The sequence below is a fragment of the Onychostoma macrolepis genome, chromosome 14 (assembly GCF_012432095.1).
Source record: "Onychostoma macrolepis isolate SWU-2019 chromosome 14, ASM1243209v1, whole genome shotgun sequence".
Classification (NCBI taxonomy): domain Eukaryota; kingdom Metazoa; phylum Chordata; class Actinopteri; order Cypriniformes; family Cyprinidae; genus Onychostoma; species Onychostoma macrolepis.
Window position 1 is genome coordinate 11,145 of NC_081168.1, and position 9,921 is coordinate 21,065.

Genomic DNA, 9,921 nt, shown 5'->3' on the forward strand with positions numbered 1-9,921 from the left:
GTTCCCGGTTTCAGTTGATCTAATTAATGCAGCCTAACAATCCTTTAACGGATTTGAATAATAGAAGCGTATTAATGTGTTATGTGCAAGCCAGGCTAAAGAGATGGGTCTTTAATCTAGATTTAAACTGACAGAGTGTGTCTGCCTCCCGAACAGTGTTAGGTAGATTGTTCCAGAGTTTGGGTGCAAAATAGGAATAGGATCTGCCGCCCGCAGTCGATTTTGATATTCTAGGTATTATCAAACGGCCAGAGTTTTGAGAACGCAGCGGACGTGGAGGATTATAATGGGATAAGAGCTCGCTCAAGTACTGAGGAGCTAAACCATTCAGGGCTTTATAAGTAATTAACAAGATTTTAAAATCTATCCGATGCTTGATAGGGAGCCAGTGCAGTGTTGACAGAACCGGGCTAATATGGTCATATTTCCTGGTTCTAGTAAGGACTCTAGCTGCTGCATTTTGGACTAACTGTAGTTTGTTGATCAAGCGTGCAGAACAACCACCTAATAAAGCATTACAATAGTCTAACCTTGAGGTCATAAACGCATGAATTAACATTACTGCATTTGACGTTGAGAGCATTGGTCGCAATTTAGATATGCGTTTGAGATGAAAAAATGCAGTTTTACAGATGCTAGAAACATGGCTTTCAAATGACACATTGCTATCGAACAGCACACCTAGGTTCCTGACTGATGAAGAAGAATTGACAGAGCAGCCGTCAAGTGTTAGATAATGTTCTAGGTTATTACATGTGGGGTTTTTAGGTCCGATAATTAACACCTGTTTTTTCTGAATTTAGCAGTAAAAAATTATTCGTCATCCAGTTTTTTATATCGACTATGCATTCTGTTAGTTTCTCAATTTGGTGTGTTTCACCGGGCCGCGAAGAAATATAGAGCTGAGTATCATCAGCATAACAGTGAAAGCTAACACCATGTCTCCTGATAATATCTCCCAAAGGTAACATATAAAGCGTGAAAAGTAATGGCCCTAGTACTGAGCCTTGAGGTACTCCATACTGCACTTGTGATCGATATGATACCTCTTCATTCACTGCTACGAACTGATGGCGGTCAGATAAGTACGATTTGAACCATGCTAAGGCGCTTCCACTAATGCCAACAAAGTTTTCTAGTCTATTCAAAAGAATGTTGTGGTCGATAGTGTCGAACGCAGCGCTAAGATCCAGTAGAACTAATAAAGAGATACAACCACGATCAGATGATAGAAGCAGGTCATTTGTAACTCTAATGAGAGCAGTCTCAGTACTATGATACGATCTAAATCCTGACTGGAATTCCTCACAGATATCATTTTTCTCCAAGGAGGAGTATAATTGTGAGGATACTACCTTTTCTAGTATCTTTGACAGAAAATGGAGATTTGAGATCGGTCTGTAATTAACTAGATCTTTGGGGTCAAGTTGTGGTTTTTTAATGAGAGGCTTAATGACAGCCAATTTGAAGGTTTTGGGGACATATCCTAAAGACAATGATGAATTAATAATAGCCAAAAGATGATCTATGACGTCTGGAAGCAGCTCTTTTAGTAGTTTAGATGGAATCGGGTCTAACATACATGTTGTTGGTTTAGATGATTTAACAAGTTTATACAATTCTTCCTCTCCCGCAGTAGAGAATGAATGAAATTGTTCCTCAGGGGATCTATAGTGCGCTATCTGATGCGATACTGTAGCTGACGGCTGCAAGGATACAGTTTTATCTCTGATAGTATCGATCTTGGAAGTGAAGTAGTTCATAAAGTCATTACTGCTATGCTCTTGGGAAATGCCAACACCTGTTGATGCTTTATTTTTCGTTAATTTAGTTACTGTATTGAATAAATACCGAGGGTTATGTTTATTTTCTTCTAGAAGAGACGAAAAGTAATCAGATCTAGCAGTTTTTAATGCTTTTCTGTAGGATAGGGTACTTTCCCGCCAAGCTAAACGAAATACCTCTAATTTAGTTTTCCTCCAGCTGCGCTCCATTTCCCGGGCTGCTCTCTTTAGGGCGTGGGTGTGCTCATTATACCACGGTGTTGGACTCTTATCCTTAATCTTCCTTAAGCGTAAAGGAGCAACCGCATCTAGAGTGCTAGAAAAGAGAGAGTCCATAGTTCCTGTTACATCAAGTTGTTCTGAGCTATTGGATATTCTGAGGAACTGAGATAAGTCAGGAAGATTATTTATAAAGCAGTCTTTTGTGGTAGAAGTGATGGTTCTACCATATTTGTAACAAGAAGTTGGCTTTACAGCTTTAGCTATATGGAATATACAGGAGACTAGATAATGATCTGAGATATCATCGCTCTGCTGTAAAATTTCAACGCCACTGACATCAATTCCATGTGACAGTATTAAATCTAGGGTATGATTTCGACAATGAGTAGGTCCTGACACGTGTTGTTTAACACCAATTGAGTTTAGAATGTCTACAAATGCTGATCCCAACGAATCTCTTTCATTATCAACATGGATATTAAAATCACCAACGATTAGGACTTTATCTGCAGTCAGTACTAACTCCGATAGAAGATCAGAAAATTCTTTAATAAAGTCTGTATGGTGCCCTGTATACAGTAGCCAGTACAAACATCACAGGGGATTTATCATTAACACTTGTTTCTTTGGATAACGTTATATGAAGCACCATTACTTCGAACGAATTATACTTGAAACCCGACCTCTGAGAGATACTGAAAATATTGCTATAAATTGTAGCAACACCTCCCCCTTTACCTTTTGGACGCGGTTCATGTTTGTAACAGTAATCTTGGGGTGTAGACTCGTTTAAAGTAATGTAATCATCTTGTTTTAGCCAGGTTTCTGTCAGAAAGCACATCTAGTTTATGGTCAGTGAACATATTATTTACAAAAAGTGCTTTTGAAGAAAGGGATCTAATATTCAATAAGCCAAGCTTTATCATGTCTTTATCATACTTTGGCTTGGATGTTTTCTGTATTTTCTAGTTCGGGGAACAGACACAGTCTCTATAGCGTGATATCTAGATGAAAGAGATTCTATGTGCTGAGAGTTAACTGACTTCTATGACGTGAGGCGGCTAGCAGACGGTCGGTTTAGCCAGTCTGTCTGCTTCCTGACCTGGGCTCCAGTTAGTCAAGTACAAACTCTAAGACTATGTGCCATATTTCTAGAGAGAAGAGCGGCACCAACCCAGGAGGGATGAACACCATCTCTTTTCAACAGGTCAGGTCTGCCCCAAAAATTCTTCCAATTGTCTATAAAGCCTATGTTATTTTGCGGGCACCACTTAGACATCCAGCCATTAAGTGATGACAGTCTGCTATGAATCTCATCGCCCCGGTAAGCAGGGAGCGGACCAGAGCATATTACAGTGTCTGGCATCGTACTTGCAAGTTCACACACCTCTTTAACATTATTTTTGGTGATCTCTGACTGGCGAAGTCGAACATCATTTGCGCCGACGTGGATAACAATCTTACTGAATTTACGTTTAGCATTAGTCAGCACTTTTAAATTTGCCAAGATGTCAGGCGCTCTGGCTCCTGGTAAACAATGGACTATGGTGGCTGGTGTCTCTATTTTCACATTCTGTACAATAGAATCGCCAATAACTAGAGCACTTTCATCAGGTTTCTCAGTGGGTGCTTCACTGAGTGGGGAGAACCTGTTTGATGTTCTGATCGGAACGGAAGAGTGGTGTTTTGACCCGCGACTATGCCACCTCACTGTCACCCAGTTGCCCTGCTGCACGGGCTCAACCGAAACCGAACAATGTACAGGACTCCCTGAACTAGTCGCATCCAAAGCAGTATCTACAGCCCTCACATTCTTACTGTCCTCAACTAAAGTTTGGATGCGTGTCTCTAGTTCTAAAACCTTCTCTGTCAGCCTAACTATTTCCCTGCATTTAATCACATGTGAATCCCTCGCTGCTGACAGAGACAGATAAACTATACATGTGGCAGATAGTGCAAACAACAATAGCAGGAGAAGAAGCCATTACTCACCGTGATTGATGAATGATACCAACTTAACTTACCACTGTTGTTTGATGAGCTCGTGAAAAACGGAGCGAGGAAAAAATTAAATAATGCAAATGGAACCGCGAGTGACAAGCTAACGGGCTAACAAGCTGCACTCGCGGTTTTTAAAGGCGAACGATCAAATTAGTTAGAAAGATAACACCAGAAATATGGTGGGAATTAAGTTATACATTATCACTTTAGACAAAAAGGGATTGAAAGTAAGGTAGAGATTCAATAAAAAGGGAAGGTACACGGAGCTACAAACACAAACCTCTCAGCAGCACAACAGACTGACAAAGGAAATATTGTTTATATCCTAGATAAAATCAATGAATGAAGACATTTAAAACACCACTTATACAACGAGTAATAAATTAAAGTCACAAATACTTTTTCTAAAACAGTCAACCTGTTAGATCACATACATTCAAGAAAAACTTTTGTGCCTCTTAAACAATTACAAACCTCAGCAGCATTTCCCCTCATTGACAGACAGTAACACAGAGCTCAAAAGCTGCAGTGTTACTATCAGCTAAAAAAAATTCAGAATCACCCGAAAGTTACAGAAAGCAAACTGGAAGAAAGTGAAGTCATGTCCTCTCGTAGAATCAAGGTCTCAGTCCAGCCAAAGATGAGCTGACAGCAGCTGTCTCCTGATATCCGTGTCTGATATTGGACCTCAGCAGCAGTGGATTTGCACCTGCAGGTGACTGACTCTACCACTACTTAGCATTGACTGCAATAGAGAATGATATTCTCCACCAAAAGGCTTTCTGGGGAACATGGTTTGACCCAGTAAAGACAACAGTGTTGAAATAAATACAATAAAATTAAAATATAACAACTAAAAATATAATAAAATACCTAACTACATAATACTATTATTGTTAGAAATTGCAACAAAATAAAATAGAAGTGTCAACTTTTGAACTGCAGGTTTCGTCTGGCCAGAGGAGAACTGGCCACCCAACTGAGCCTGGTTTCTCCCAAGGTTTTTTTTCTCCATTCTGTCACAGAGGGAGTTATCGCCGATTTGATTGCACAGATACTATTTAAACTAAACTGACCTAGACAATGTCATCTCTGAATTAAATAATGAAATGCCTTTAACTGAAAATTGAGTGTTTAATCTTATCATTATACATTACTGACACTCTATCTTTCAATTTGGTACTGTTAAGTGCTTTGAAACAATCTGTATTGTTAAAGGCGCTATATAAATAAAGGTGACTTGACTTCTTGTGGATATTAACCCTTTCACACGTGAGTTTAAAATATTCTATCTGAGCCCCCGGCGTGAGTTTTTTTTAGGCGACCGTTATTTTAGAACTTATAGCCTTATTGTTTCCATGGCGACGCGTCATGCTTGTCATGTGACACACCGCAGCCGTAATAGCGCTGTATGACACATGGATTGCTTTTATTTCGTTTTTCCTTTTTTTATTATTAATATTCACAAACATACTCGCTATATTATTAAATATCTGATATTCCGATTCTGAAATATATGCAAGTAAATGTGTTTGGTTGTTTAAACAAGTTTATAATGATCGTGTTAGTTGATCTATACCGGGTGATGGGCGCCGCCATGTTTGCTCGCTGAATCCAGCTGTGGGATTTACAACACGTAAATTCATTCTCTCCTCGAAACACGTTAAAGTAAGTCTCCAGTAAACTGGGAAAAGAGCAGAGTAAACTTTAAAGTATCTACACAATCTGTATATGATATCAATAAAAACATGTCGTCAGATTATATTTGTAAGGATCATTATTGCTGCTTCCATAGACATCAGCGCATATTTTACAAACTATAAATGTATGGCTTTGCTAGTACTTATGTGCATTTAAATGTCTGAAATCTAAAATAAGCATTATATGGTTGAAAACACTGAATAAGTGATAATATTACAAGCGCTCGCGCGTCTGATCTGGCTCCGCGCCAGAAAGCAGATTTGAATTTCAGCAGTTGATGACGTGACTCACTGAAAGTTCCAATCACACCGGTGTGATCGTACGCTCCTGGGACCAGCCAAGACTGATCACACCGGTGTGATCGTACGCGTTAAAGGGTTAAGACTCACAGAAGGAATCACCTCAGCAGCTGTTGATTTTCCAGGAGAATCTTTAACACTGTCAGTACCCTCACAGGAACAAAGCAAACAATTGAAATTTCTAATGCATTTGTAATTGATGTTTCTAGAGGTGCAACAGGAACACTGTGAGCTGCTTGTGAAAATCAGAGCCATCTGTGAACTGAAGGGAGTCCTTTATATTTCACAGATGAAAAACAGTGAGCAGCAAAAGGACATTTAAGCATGGTTTAAATTTAATTAAATATGCAGATATGTGGAGTACATCAATTCAAAACTCAAACACACAGTCACAAGAGTTAAATTGACATTAACAAGCAGTTATCAATGCAGCCATGAATGAACCCTGAAACTCTTTAGTACACACATTGCTAGACAGATCTCAAACTCTTGTCACTAGGTTTGAGGCACCCCTTTTATCTGAAACCTGAGCTTAGAGGCATTGTAAGCTGTTGACCAAGTAAAGTCACCATTTTGCACACAATGCTGTAAACATTGTAAGGGAGGTTTAGTCAAATCTTTGGAGGACTCTTACCTTGCCAGGTTTTGGAAAGAGGGACTGCTGAGATTGAGATGACATTTTAAGAAGGACAATTTCTGCATATTATAACCGCCTCATGTTTTTCTAACACAAAACTAGTTATACAACTTAAACTACTGTTAGGCAAACTAAATTCCCCTTTAAGAAGGGAAGATGCTTACCAAATATATGCACATTATTCTTTTTATATAGCCATGAAAAAAACAAACAAAAAAAACACAATCAATCACATTATACAAATAATGTCATGTATGAATCCATAACAGGAAATAGATATTAGGTTGCACAGTTTATTAATGTGCAAATGGATGTGTGGGAGAGTCTTATTTGATGAGATATAGTTTATCAAATTATGCCCAAAGTTGAAGCTGTCCCTCAGACGATGAATACTCCAACTATTTGCGATGACTTCACTCCAAACGATAACAGTTCCCAAGCCCCAGACCTTTCCAAATCAGGTACTGCCATAAGTAAGACAGAAGCTACAAGCTTACATCCATCTGGGAATTACATCCATTTTTAGCTTGTAACATGTGGTTAGTCACCAATAAAGGGTCCTTCTAAAATACTTAAAAATAAACTGTATCAACCTTTTAGCATCCAACCCAACATTGCTTGTATACACACATACAATTGCTTAGCATATATCAAAAATCATCAACAAGGCTAGATTGAGATAACAAAGAAAACATCCTTACTTTAAGTTGAGCTTGAAATGGAACATTTCCCAACAAGGACATCGCACACATGCAGTCAAGCCATGCTTTCTACTGCTGCTGTTCTGCTAACTTCCTCTACTGACGGAGCTCATTTAGGCACCATAGCACCCCTAGTGGTGGGGAAGACACCTATAGATAAGAGACTTAGTAACTGGCTTGTCTGTTACAATATGATGCTATAGCATAACTTGCATCAGAACACATTTACTCTTATCAATTCCAGTTTGTACAATCAGCACAACATTGAGGATGTTGAATATCAAGGGTTTAACCAAAATGGTTAATGCAACCACTGCATTTGGTCTGTATTCACAATTGAAACCATTATGATTCAACACTTCTCAGAACCAAATAAACATACAAATAAACCTATACAAGCTTTGTGTGGGTACATTTCTGAATGTTCCGTACCCATTTCCAGCAACAACGAAACATGAGCAATGAGCTTTTAATCCTCAAGCTCAAAGATCATTTTTTGAAGAAAACAAGAATCAAGTTCCTTCAGAACATGCCAGCATTAAGTCTTAACTGAAATAGAGAAAGAAAAAAATACTATAGTGATAAACTGAAACAGTTATGAAAATATACATTCACAATAGTCAAGGAATACTCTCCTTTGGGATGATTTCTCTTGATGCAGCTCTTAACATCCGGGTCACACACACAAAAACTCACCTGTAGCTTTTTAGAAGCCCTTAGACCTTGATCAGTTGGTTCAGGTGTGTTTGATTAGGGTTGGAGCTGAACTTTGCAGGACTGATGTTGACCACTCCAGATTAGATGTTTTAGTACCATTAAAGTCACAACTATAGAAGCAGGGTAAATAATTACAAGAAAAAAGCACAAGTAAAAAATGCCAGATAAAAAAAAAAATTATTCCCATTCACAATTATTTCAATCTCGTGCAGGTTACACGCTTTCTAACCTCCATCTTACACTGACAATCCTGTGAAATTTCAGCTCATGAGCATTTATACTCATCGACACAACCATCGATAGGGATGCAAGCAGGGTAGTCGTGGCCTAGTGGTTAGGGAGTTGGGCTTGTAACCTGAAGGTTGCTGGTTCGATTCTCAGGCCAGCAGGAACTTCCCATGATGCACCACAGCACAGTGGTTAGTGTTCGTGACTGGAATGCTGTTACCCTGGTTTCAAATCTCGGGTGAAGCAGTAATTCATAAAATTATAATAAGCATTTAGAATTTGTGTTTTTATTGTTCTGCTATTCTAATGTGTTGAAACATCGGTCTGACATCTGAATGAACTCATAAATGTATATTTTGGTCATGAAAAATGAACATTAATAAAAGACATCAAGCCACAATGTCTGGCTTCTTTTTTTCTTTTCTTTTTTTTTTTTACATGTAAAGATTTTTATTTTAAAATATGGATTTTCTAAACAGTGTCTCAACACTTTGTGATCTGAATTAGATTTCATACAATGTATGCCTTGCTTAGATGGCCCAGCAGTGTTAATAGCAGGCCTAGGTACAGGGACAATGTTACCATCCTCTGCACCCCCCAAAAGGCCAGGATGAGTGCTCCTCAAATGGCCCATCGTGGATGTTGTATTATTACAGTAGGCTAGCTGCCTATCACAATACATCTCACTTTATTTTGTGTTTCCAAATGGAAATGCTCCCACACCACAGATGCATGGCATCTCTTGCATGGAGCTTCCATTATTATGTAATCTATCAGTATGAAATAATCTATGTATCAATTAGCCTATGATATCCTATCTCTAACTTGCTGTGCTTGTCACTATCTAACTTATATTAATGTATATGTATGCCTATATGAATGTATCAGTATATTTATCCTAATTATCTGTCAATGTCTATAGCCTATATCTATCAATATCTTAATAATAACTTTTCATCTAGCCTAAATATAATTAACAAGATTACACTATAAATATCACTATATCGCAAAATCTTTCTCCTCTCACAAAAACCCACGAAATGAAGATTAACTTCACTTTTATACTTTGTGGGAGTTAGGTTGAGAAAGATGTGCGATTGTGTGATTTGTTCCCGACCCTGTCAATCAAACGCTGATTCGGCAGGTATGCCACGTCTCGAAACACTTGTGACACACCCCGATGCTTCGAATCACCTTAGTCACGTGACATGGGTGTTTCGAATCGCCTTAGTCATGTGACATTGGGTGTTTCGAATCACGCTTCGGAGCAGTGTTTCGAAACATCTGCGCTTCGGGATCTCGACACTGTGTCAGCCACACAGTGTCTTCGCGTCAGCCATCCCTAGCTTTGAGTAAAAGCATCTGCTAAATAGTGATGGCAAAGTGAAGTGTTATGAACCAGTGAAGCTTTCAACACAATTGTATCGGAAAAAGGTTCATTAAAACAAACAAAAAAATGTTTGTGGTGTAAAATTGTTATAAGTCCACAAAACAAATGCCAAATTAAACATACATAGAGCATCAATACAACAAGGGACCAAAAAAAATTTAATTAAGAATAAAAGGGGAAGTAGTCAGTCAACTTAAACAGGCATGAATACAAATGATACAAGTAGAACAGAATATACGCC

General features: G+C 38.5%; 1 long non-coding RNA gene across 1 annotated transcript; it reads right to left on the bottom strand.

Moving 5' to 3' along the window:
- Nucleotides 1–6,353: 6,353 nt before the first annotated feature.
- LOC131553737 (uncharacterized) lies at nucleotides 6,354–7,986 on the bottom strand. The gene is made up of 3 exons (XR_009274252.1): nucleotides 7,778–7,986; nucleotides 7,346–7,495; nucleotides 6,354–7,207 (listed from the first exon to the last, which is right to left on the bottom strand). It is a non-coding gene; the product is annotated as an uncharacterized LOC131553737 (long non-coding RNA).
- Between the last annotated feature and the right edge of the window lie 1,935 nt (nucleotides 7,987–9,921).